The sequence below is a fragment of the Tursiops truncatus genome, chromosome 14, assembly GCF_011762595.2.
Source record: "Tursiops truncatus isolate mTurTru1 chromosome 14, mTurTru1.mat.Y, whole genome shotgun sequence".
Lineage (NCBI taxonomy): Eukaryota > Metazoa > Chordata > Mammalia > Artiodactyla > Delphinidae > Tursiops > Tursiops truncatus.
In genome coordinates this window covers 30,417,280-30,429,567 of record NC_047047.1, presented here as the reverse complement: position 1 = coordinate 30,429,567, position 12,288 = coordinate 30,417,280, and the positions used below count along the sequence as shown (strand labels likewise).

Below are 12,288 nucleotides of genomic sequence, written 5' to 3'. Positions count from 1 at the left end.
GAAAGGTATTCATTACAAGATTATAAATGAATTCACTCATGTTTTCTTCTAGTAATTTTTTTTTTTACTGAAAACCATTTATTAAGTTTAAAATAATTATCCAGGGCATGCAGAGTCCATAAGTCCTGGGAAGAGGCTGAGTGATGCAGTAATCAGAGCCAAGAGAGGTAATTTCTTTTGCTCCCTTTCTTCGTATAAAACATCTACTTCCGAAAAATACCCTTCCAGACCCAGCTCCACTGTACCTGACCTCATTACTTGGGTCAGAGCCTCCCCTGGACTCTCCAGTCTCTGGGCTTTTCATTTTCTTCTTCCTCTTTTTTTCTTAAGGAAGAGTGTTACTGAAATATAATTCACATACCATAAAATTGACCCTTTTAAAGTATACAATTCGGTGATTTTTAGTATTTTCACAGTTGTGCAACCATTGCCACGATTTAATTTTACAAATTTTTCATCACCCTGAAAGGAACCTCATATTCATTAAGCAGTCACTCCCCATTTCCCTGTCCGCCCCCCACCCCCGGCAACAACTAATCTACTTTCTTTCTCTATGGATTCCCAGGACATTTCACATAAATGTAACCATACAAAATGTGACCTTTTGTATCTGGCTTCTTTACTACTAGTACCTTTATAGTTTCATTTTAACATTTTACATTACATTCCTTCTGGAATTTACTTTGATAAAAGAAGTGAGGTTATATAGCTTGAATTTATTCCCCCAACTAGTCCCAACACTTTTAAAAATAATCTATCTTTCCTCTCATGAATTGGAAATGTCACCATTACCATTTACTAAAATCATTTGTATTTTAGTCTGCTCTGGATTCTCTATTTGATTCTGTTGGTCTCTCTACATTTTTCTGGAATGAAACTGTTTTTAATTCTTGTAACTTCAAAATGCAATAAAATATCTAATCTGACTGCCCCCCAAATATCTTTCCATTCAGATAGTTTTCTTGTTTATTTCTACTAATGAACCCATTAAGATTTTCTAATGTTTACATTTTTTTGACATTTTGATTGAGATCACATTGAGTTTACAGATTAATTTAGCAAGAATTAATATTCCCTAATAGAGATTTTACATTTTCTTTATATAGGTCCTGTCTATTTCTGGTTATGTTTATTTTCAGGTATATTGGTGGTAGTGTTGCTGTTGTAAATGGGATCTTTCCTCCATTATATTTTCTAACCATTTGTCAATTTTGTACACTAATGGTAAAAAAGTAGCTGACCACTTTAATAAGTTCACTTATAATTTCTGTATCAGTCAGCTTTTGCTGCATAACAAAACACCCCAAAACATAGTGGCTCAAAACAACAAGCATGTGTTATTCCTCAAGACTCTGCAGATCAACTGGTGTCCTCGTCTAGGCCAGTTCAGTTTATCTCTGCAGTCAACTGGCACCTCAACTGGCCTAGGTAGTCTGGGATGGCCTCATGGGTCTGGGAGTTTGTTCTGTGTCAGTTTGGGTAATGTCAATGACTTGACACATGTGTCTCACCATCCAGCAAGCTAACCTAGGCTTAATTCACAGAGTAGTGGTCTCAGATTTCCTTAAAACATAAAAGAGGGCAAGTTCCAATGCACAAGCACTTTTCAAACTTGCTAATTTCCCAATGTTCTAAAGAAAGTCATATAGTTCAACTCAAATTCAAAGTGTGAAGAAATATACTCCACTCCTGAGAAGAGCTTCAAAATATCGTAGCCATTTTTGCATTTCCCACAACTTCCTAACAGTTCTTTTTACTCTTCAGGTTTCTCGTTATCCTTTGATACAATTACAAATAATAAACCTTTCTTACCTTAAGAGTGTCTTACTTAAGGTATGAAAGGTATCTCCTACCTTAAGAGATATCTCTTAAATTCTTTTCTTATTTAACTGTACTGGTTAGGATTTCCAGAACATTATTAAGGTATAATGTCTTCTTCCTTACTTTAATGGTAATTGAAGTATGATACTGGATCTTTATAATGGCAAAAAAAATCTAGCTATTCATGATAGTAAGCCTTTCTGGTTTTTGTTTTGATTTTGTTTTGTTTTGTTTTTTTGGCTGCATTGGGTCTTTGTTGCTGTGCGCGGGCTTTCTCTAGTTGTGGCGACTGGGGACTATTCTTTGTCGTGGTGTACGGGCTTCTCATTGCAGTGGCTTCTCTTGTTGCGGAGCAGGGCTCCAGGCATGCAGGCTTCAGTAGTTGTGGCTTGCGGGCTCTAGAGCATAGGCTCAGTTGTGGCACACGGGCTTAGTTGCTCTGCAGCATGTGGGATCTTCCCAGACCAGGGCTCGAACCTGTGTCCCCTGCATTGGCAGGCAGATTCTTAACCACTGTGCCACCAGGGAAGTCCTGATTTTGTTTTGTTTAGTCAGAAATCAATTTTGCTAAATGGTATTTAAGTATCTATTGAGATGATTATATTGTTTTTCTCCTTTGATTTATTAATATAGTGTCATATTAATGCAAATCCAAATAATGAACCATACTTGCATTTTTATTGGAATATAATTGCTTTACAATGTTGTGTTAATTTCTGCTGTATAACAAAGTGAATCAGCTATACGTATACATATATCCCCATATCCCCTCCCTCTTAAGCCTCCCTCCCACCCTTCCTTATCCCACCCCTCTAGGTGGTCACAAAGCATCAAGCTGATCTCCCTGTGCTATGCAGCAGCTTCCCACTAGTCATCCATTTTACATTTGGTAGTGTATATATGTCAGTGCTACTCTCTCACTTCATCCCAGCTTCCCCTCCCCCACCTCAAGTCCTCAAGTCCGTTCTCTACATCTGTGTCTTTATTCCTGCCCTGCCACTAGGTTCATCAGTTCCATTTTTTTTAGATTCCATGTACATGCGTTAGCATACGGTATTTGTCTTTCTCTTTCTGACTTACTTCACTCTGTATGACAGACTCTCAGTCCATCCACCTCATTACAAATAACTCAATTTCGTTCCTTTTTATGGCTAAGTAATATTCCATTGTGTATATGTGCCTCATCTTCTTTATCCATTCATTTGCTGACTTAGGTTGCTTCCATGTCCTGGCTATTGTAAACAGTGCTACAATGAACACTGTGGTGCATGTATCTTTTTGAATTATGGTTTTCTCAGGGTATATGCTCAGTACCTACTTGCATTTCTGGCATGAGTCTGATTTGACAGGGGTGTGTTTTTTGTTACAGCTGGTAGAAAAATTATGTCTCTATGGATCTGTCTAATCTGGACATTTCATACAAATGGAATTGTACGATACAGGCATACCTCATTTTATTGTGCTTCACAGATATTGTGTTTTTTATAAATTGAAGGTCTCTGTCAACCCTGCATCGAGCAAGTCTATTGATGCCATTTTTCCAACAGCCCTATTTCTTAATTAAGGCTGTTTTTTCAATGTTTAATTGTTTTTTTAGACATAATGCTATTGCACACTTATTAGACTACAGTACTGTGTAAACATAATTTTTATGTGCACTGGGAAACCAAAAAATTCCTGTGACTCGCTTTATTGAGTTAGTCTGCAACTGAACCTGCAGTATCTCCAAGGTATGCCTGTATGTGGACTTTTGTGCATGGCTTCTTTCACTAAGCATGTTTTCAAGCTTCCTCCACGTTGTATCATGTATCAGGACATCATTCCTTTTATGGCTGAATGATATCCCATTGTATGGCTATACCACACATGAATGATCTTGTGGCATCTACTAAGTTCATGCTTACATCATCCTTCTAGTTAGTAGAATTCTTGATACTCTGGTGTTAAAATATCCTTTCAATCCTGCGTCATGATAATTATTCTTTTAATGAATTGCAAGATTCAATTTGCTAGTATTTTATTTAGAATCTTGGTATCTTTTTATAAGTGAGCTTATTATTTTAAATTTCTCCTGCTTTTAAATTTAGTTCTGATGTGAGTTATAGCACAGGAAGAGTTGGATAAGGTAGGAAATATTTGTTCCTTAAAAGTTTCATAGAATCTAATCATAGAGTTATAGGATCTGGTTTCTTTTAGGAAGTAGATCTTTGGCTACCATTTCAGTTTCTTCTGTGGATATTGGTTTATTCAATTTTTCTATGTCTTCTTGGGCCAGTCTAACAGACAAACAGTGAAGTTTACGAAACAGCTTGATGACATTTCACAAAGCAACACACAGGTCAAGAAATACAAAATTGCCGATATTCCAGAAACCCCAAAAGTGATTTCCCCTAATCACTACTCCTTTTCTTTTGAAAGATAATTATTACCTTAACTTCTGTGATAATTATTTCCTTGTTTCTCATTGTAGCTTTTCTCCTAAGCATGGAACCCTAAGCAGTATAGTTTGGTTTGACCTGTATTTAAACTTTATATAAATGGAATTATATAATATATATTCTTTTTTTTCTCATTAAACTTTTTTAATGGGTCTCAAATTCTGTGAGAGATTTTTTTGTTTTTCTTTTTTTGCGGTACGCGGGCCTCTCACTGTTGTGGCCTCTCCCGTTGCGGAGCACAGGCTCCGGACGCGCAGGCTCAGCGGCCATGGCTCACGGGCCCAGCCGCTCCGCGGCATGTGGGATCTTCCCGGACCGGGGCACGAATCCGCGTCCCCTGCATCGGCAGGCAGACTCTCAACCACTGCGCCACCAGCGAAGCCCTCTGTGAGAGATTTTTGGTCAAGTTGTTTCCATTAAAAAGTACTGATTTTAAAAACTAATAACTTAAAACTGCCACAAACAAAACAAATGGTCCACAAAACATTCTCCTTTCCTTCTGAAGGTTTTACAATGCATTGTTATCATTAACCAGTCTTTTGCTATTAAACTTAAATGGCCAATTGAGACAAATAGTTCTGAGACCGTTCTTCCACCACTGATTAAGACTGGGGTGGCAGGTATTGAGGATAATATTCATTTAGCCTTCTGAGCTTTCTGCGTAGACTTGGTGACCTTGCCACCTCCAGCTGCCTTCTTGTCCACTGCTTTGATGACACCCACAGCAACCGCCTGTCTCATGTCATGAACAGCACAACAGCCCAGAGGAGGATAGCCAGAGAAGCTCTCAACACACATGGGTTTGCCAGGAACCATATCAACGATGGCAGCATCACCAGATTTCAAGAATTTGGGGCCATCTTCCCGCTTTTTCCCAGAATGGCGATCAATCTTCTCCTTCAGCTCAGCGAACTTGCAAGCAATGTGAGCTGTGTGACAATCCAGCCCACGTGCACATCCAGCACTGCTTTGGCCTGGATGGTTCAAGATAATCACCTGAACTGTGAAGACAGCTGCTTCCATTGGTGGGTCATTTTTGCTGTCACCAGCTACATTGTCATGACGACCATCTTTGACAGACACATTCTTGACATTGAAGCCCACATTGTCCCCAAGAAGGGCTTCACTCAAAGCTTCATGGTGCATTTCAACAGACTTCACTTCAGTTGTCACTTTGACTGGAGCAAAGGTGACCACCATGCCATGTTTGAGAACACGAGTCTCCACTTGACCCACAGGGACAGTGCCAATACCACCAATTTTTTAGACGTCCTGGAGGGGCAAACACAAGGGTTTGTCAGTTGGGCGAGTTGGTGGCAGGATGCAATCCAGAGCTTCAAGCAGTGTGGTTCTACTGGCATTGCCATCTTTACGGGTGACTTTCCACCCCTTGAACCAAGGCATGTTAGCACTTGGCTCCAGCATGTTGGAATGGTTGAATGTTGACACGATTCCTGCCAGAAATTAGCACAAATGCTACTGTGTTGGGTTTGTAGCCAATTTTTTTAATGTAGGTGCTGACTTCCTTAACAATTTCCTCCTATCTCTTCTGGCTGTAAGGTGGCTCAGTGGAATCCATTTTGTTAACTCCAACAATTAGTTGTTTCACACCCAGAATGTAGGCCAGAAGGGCATGCTCACGGGTCTGCCCATTCTTGGAAATACCTGCTTCAAATTCACCAACACCAGCAGCAACAATCAAGACATCACAGTCAGCCTGGCATGTGCCTGTAATCATGTTTTTGATGAAGTCTCTGTGTTCTGGGGCATCAATGATGGTCACATAGTACTTGCTGGTCTTGAATTTCCATAGGGAGATATCAATGCTGATACCACGCTCGCGTTCAGCTTTCAGTTTGTCCAAGACCCAGGCATACTTGAAGGAGCCCTTTCCCATCTCGGCAGCCTCCTTCTCAAACTTTTCAATGGTTCTCTTGTCTATCCCATCACATGTGTAGAGCAGATGGCCAGTAGTGGTAGACTTCCCCGAATCTATGTGTCCAATGACAACGATGTTGATGTGGGTCTTCTCCTTTCCCGTTTTTGCTTAGGTTTTGCTTAGGTTTTTAGGACACCCGTGTCCTGGTGGCAAACCCGTTGGGAAAAAAGCTAATGTATATTCTTGTGGATCTGGCCTCTTCTACTCAACAATATGTTTTTAAGATTCACTCAGGGGCTTCCCTGGTGGCGCAGTGGTTGAGAGTCCGCCTGCCAATGCAGGGGACACGGGTTCGTGCCCCGGTCCGGGAAAATCCACATGCCACGGAGCGGCTAGGCTCGTGAGCCGTGGCGGCTGAGCCTGCGCGTCCGGAGCCTGTGCTCTGCAACGGGAGAGGCCACAACAGTGAGAGGCCCATGTACCCAAAAAAAAAAAAAAAAAAAGAACATGTACACATATTTTTATTAGGTATATTCTTATAAATGGCATTGCTGGGTAAAAATTTATATGTACCTTCAACTTTATTAAATACTATAAAAAATTTTCCAAAGTGTTGTACCACTCTGCAGTCTTCCAGCACCATATAAGAGTATCTGCTGTCCACATCCTCACCAACACCTGGTAGTACTGGTCTTTTAATTTTAGCCATTCTGGTGGGTATATAATGATATCTGGTTATAGTTTTTATTTGCATTTCTCTAATTATTAGGGATGTTAAGTATCTTTTCATATGTTTATTGTCCATTGGATATCCTTTTTTTTCCCCAGAAGCATCTGTTCAAATCTTTTACCCATTTTTCTTCTGGGTTGACTGTCATTTTCTTATTGGTTTATAGGATTTCTTTATGTATTTCATACATGAGCTCTTTGTAGGTTATAGGTTTGCAAATATTTTCTGCATATTCTGTATCCTTTAATAAATGGAAAGTATTTATACCAATGTTAAATTAATCTCAAATTTATCAGTCTTTTTCTTTATGATCAGTTCTTTTTGTCTCCTATTTTAAAAGTCTTTCCTTGCCTTTAATGAGGTTTTAAATTTTAATGTACTCAAATGATCTTTTTCTTTATGATTAGTACTTATTAAAAATCTTTTCTTATCTTGAAGTCATGAAGCTCTTCTTCCTTTAGAAGCTTTATTTAGCCTTTTACATTTAAGTCTATGATACATCTAGATTGAATTTTTTAATGTACCAAGTTTTCCATTTTTAATATTTGGTTAAACAAAATACATCTTTTGTAAACAAACTCAGCACAAGGCCAACAAAAAGAAAAGCATGAAAAACAAAAAGCCCAGGGTTGCCCCTTACTGGGCATCAGGGTCAGGCTTGCCCCCTTCCTTAAAGGAAGTGGGGCTTTTTGCCCTTGGGCATCAGCATGGTCCCTGTTCCTAAGCACCAGAATTGGATATGAACAGAGAAACCAGCCCTGAAATGTTTAATTAAGCATCTTTGCATATCCCTTTGGCTCATGGACTGCAAGTGCATGGGGATGGAATGAATTTTCATGTATAGTATGAGGTAGGTGTCAAGTTTCTCCACATAATTTATTCAATGCTCCCAGCACCATTTATTGAAAAGATTATCTTTTCTTTAATGCTTTGCAGTGTCTCTTTTGTCATAAATAAAATATCCACATAGGCATGGATCTTCTTATGGATTTATACTCTATTTCATTGGTCGGTATGTCCATCCTTGTGACACAATTATTTATAATACATGTAATGGACAGTAGAGTAAGTCCTCCCACTTTGTATTTCTTCAAGATTGTGTGGGTTATTCTAGGCCCTTTGCATTTCCATATTATCAAGTTTCAAAAAAGAATTTTGGCTAGATTTTGTTGGCTACCAATTTTTTTTAAAACCCTCTACTTGATCTTCTAAATAATCATTTGAATATTATTTCTTGGTTTCATGAGTTACACATCAGCAAACATATATAGTGTGGCTGCCTTAGGTAAAGTAATTGACCATGTTCAAAAATATCTCTGATATGAGCTGAATCACTCATCTTGACAAAATATGTTGCCTTAGGAAACTGCCTTCTTATGAGAGTCATTCCTATAGAAGCACCTTAAATTCCTTCCTCTCAGTAAACCCAGTAGTAATTGTCCTCTCTTTCCAGTCTCCAGAGGATGACATAAATAGCTGTAGAACTAGAAAGGAAAATGAGTAAAAGGATACAAATCATTTACAGAGTAAGACTTTACAGGTGCAAAATGTAGCTACAAAATTCTTATTCAAAGTATGACAGTTCTCAGTCCAGAGACTTATTTGCTTGGGTTCTCAATTCTTTCGTCCATTTCCTCTTTTCACCCTTGTCTTTCTCTTCTTGCCTCCCATATTTTCTTCACCCCAAGGCTTTTCTCCTTAACTACCCCTGTTGCTTGCCCTCCAGCTCTTTGTATCTGTGTATCGGCAGAAGCACAGAGGCTCTCTCTTCTAAATATTAAAGGCAGGCCTGACTTCTCAAGATTATCTTCCCAAGTCACTCAACAAATCTCAAGAGCTGTTGCATATTTGAGAGGACATACCTGGGAAGCAGTTCCCCAGAAAGCTACATGGCAGTCTTGATAAGTACTTCACAGTTCTGAGTCCCATTTTAAACAGGAGTGAAAAACAGCCTGAAGTTCAAGGGCAGAGCTGGAATTACAGTTCAAAGCTTTTGGCTGGTCTGCTATGCTATTGACTAACCCACCTGGTTATTAATGGTATCACAAATCATGCCTCAGTCTAGGTGAGCTTGTAAAGGAAGCACCAACCACTGTGGTAACCATTTACCTCTTTATGAGATGCTTTTTTCTTGTTTAACTAAGGCTTACCGTATCAACCTTGAAAAGTTTGGAAAAGTATTGAGAATCTAAACACCAGCCATAATCTTACCAGTTAGACAGTATTACCCTCATTGCTTTGGCATATACTTCCAGGCTTTCTTAATGCATAGCTGATATTATACATAATTTTATTTTCTGCCTAAAATTACATCAAAAGCAGGTTTCTATGTCTTTACATTTTTAATATTAATAAATGGCTGTAAAATATTCCTTTGAATCGTAAAGAAGTGAACAGTTTCCCTTTTATTAGATTGTAACTTATTTCCAATTTCATCACAATTGTAAATAACATTGATGTGAAAAACCTCATGAATGACTCTTTGTCTGTATTTTGGGTTATTTCCATAGGCAAAATATGTATCTGATAAAGAACTTGTATCCAGAATTTTTTATTTTTGGTCACGCCATGCAGCTTGTGGGATCTTACTTCCCTGACCAGGGATTGAACCCAGGCCCTGGCAGTGAAAGCGCCGAGTCCTAACCACTGGACCTCCAGGGAATTCCCTATCCAGAATATTTTTTTAAACTCTTACAAATCAATAATAAAGACCAAACAACCCATTTTTAAAAAACTGAAGTATGGTTGATGTACAATATTATATAATTACTGGTGTACAATATTCACACTTTTAAAAGGTTATATCCCATTTATAGTATTATAAAATATTGGCTATATTCCCCATGTTGCACAATATATACACTTATAGCTTATTTTATACCTAGTAGTTTGTACCTCTTAATCCCTTACCCCTATATTGCCCCTTCCCCCTTCCCTCTCCCTAATGGTAGCCACTAATTCGTTCCCTATAACCGTGAGTCTGCTTCTTTTTTGTTATATTCACTAGTTTGTTGTTGTTGGGTTTTTTTTTTTTTTTCCGGCACGCGGGCCTCTCACTGTTGTGGCCTCTCCCGTCGCGGAGCAACAGGCTCCGGATGCGCAGGCTCAGCGGCCATGGCTCACGGGCACAGCCGCTCCGTGGCATGTGGGATCTTCCCGGACCGGGGCACGAACCCGTGTCCCCTGCATCAGCAGGCGGACTCTCAACGACTGCGCCACTAGGGAAGCCCTGTTGTATTTTTTTTAAATAAACTTTATTTATTTTATTTTGGGGGGCTGCATTGGGTCTTCATTGTTGCGCGTGGGCTTTCTCTAGTTGTGGCGACCGGGGGCTACTCTTCGTTGTGGTGCACAGGCTTCTTATTTGTGGTGGCTTCTCTTGTTGCAGTGCTCTAGGTGCATGGGCTTCAGTAACTATGGCTCCCGGGCTGTAGAGGGCAGGCTCAGTAGTTGTGGGGCATGGGCTTAGTTGCTCCGCAGCATGTGGAATCTTCCCGGACCAGGGATTGAACCCGTGTCCCCTGCATTGGCAGGCGGATTCTCAACCACTGCACCACCAGGGAAGTCCCTGTTGTACTTTTTAGATTCCACATATAAATGACATCATACAGTATTTGTCTTTCTCTGTCTCACTTATTTGAGTTAGCATAATACCCTCCAAGTCCATCCATGTTGATACAAATGGCAAAATTTCATTCTTTTTATGACTGAGTAGTATTCCATTGTGTATGTATACCACATCTTTTTCATCCATTTAACTGTCGATGGATACTTAGGTTGCTTCCATATCTTGGCAATTGTAAATAATGCTGCTATGAACTTTGGGGTGCATGTATCTTTTCGAATTAGTGTTTTTGTTTCTTCAGATGTATACCCTTGGAATGGAATTGCTGGGTCATATGGTAGTTCTGTTTTTAGTTTCTTGAGAAACCTCCATACTGTTTTCCACACTGGCTGCACCAATTTACATTCCTACCAACGGTGTACAAGGGCTCCCTTTTCTCCACATACTTGCCAACATTTGTTACTTGTGTTCTTTTTTTTTTAATTGAAATATAGTTGATTTACAGTGTCATGTTAGTTTCAGGTTTACAGCACAGTGATTCATATATATACTTTTTCAGATTCTTTTCACTTATAGGTTATTACAAATATAGAGTATAGTTCCCTGTGCTATACAGTAGGTCCTTGCTGGTTATGTATTTTATATATAGTAGTGTGTATATGTTAATCCCAAACTCCTAATTTATCCCTCCCCCTTTGGTAACCATAAGTTTGTTTTCTATGTCTGTGAGTCTCTTTCTATTTTGTAAATAAGTTCACTTATAGTTTATTTTAGATTCCATATGTAAGTGATATCATATGGTATCTGTCTTTCTCTGTCTGGCTTATTTCACTTAGTATGATAATCTCTAAGTCTATCCATGTTGCTGCAGATGGCATTATTTCATTCTTATTTTGGCTCAGTAATATTCCATTGTATACATATACCACATCTTCTTTATCCATCCCTCTGTCAATGGACATTTAGGTTGCTTCTGTGTCTTGGCTATTGTAAATAGTGCTGCAGTGAACACTGGGTGCATGTATCTTTTTGAATTATGGTTTTCTCTGGATATATGCCCAGGAGTGAGATTGCAGGATCATATGGCAGCTCTATTTTTAGTTTTTTAAGAAACCTCCATACTATTCTCCATATTGTCTACACCAAATTACTTTCCCACTAACAGTGTAGGAGGGCTCCTTTTTCTCCACACCCACTCCAGCATTTTTTATTTATAGACTTTTTGGTGATGGTCATTCTGACTGGAGTGAGGTGATACCTCATTGTAGTTTTGATTTGCATTTCTCTAATTAGCAATGCTAAGCATTTTTTTCATGTGCCTGTTGGCCATCTGTATGTCTTCTTTGGAAAAATGTCTGTTTAGATCCTGTGCCCATTTTTTGTCTGAGTTGTTTGTTTTTTTGATATTGAGTTGTATGAGCTCTTTCTATATTTTGGAATTTAATCCCTTGTCAGTCATATCATTTGCAAGCATTTTCTCCCATTCTGTAGGTTGTCTTTTCTTTTTGTTTATGGTTTCCTTTGCTGTATTTATTTGCATTCTTTTTGATGATAGCCATTCTGACAGGCAAACAACCCAATTTTTAAATGGGAAAGAAAGTGGACAATTTACCAAAGAAGATATACTCAAGAGAAATAAGCACATGAAAATATACTTAACAACGTTAGTCATCTGGGAAACACAAATTAAAAGGACAATGAAGTAATACTACACATCTACTTGAATGGCTAAAATTTTTTTAACTGACAGTGCAAAGTGTTGACAATGATAAGGAGCAACTGGAATTCTCATATTTTGCTGATGGGAATGAAAATGATGCAGTCCCTTTGGAAAATAGTTTATCAGTGTTTTATA

At 38.8% G+C, this 12,288-nt stretch overlaps 1 pseudogene; it reads right to left on the bottom strand.

Moving 5' to 3' along the window:
• Positions 1–4,649: 4,649 nt before the first annotated feature.
• Positions 4,650–7,016, bottom strand: LOC117307827 (elongation factor 1-alpha 1 pseudogene; annotated as a pseudogene).
• Positions 7,017–12,288: the final 5,272 nt, after the last annotated feature.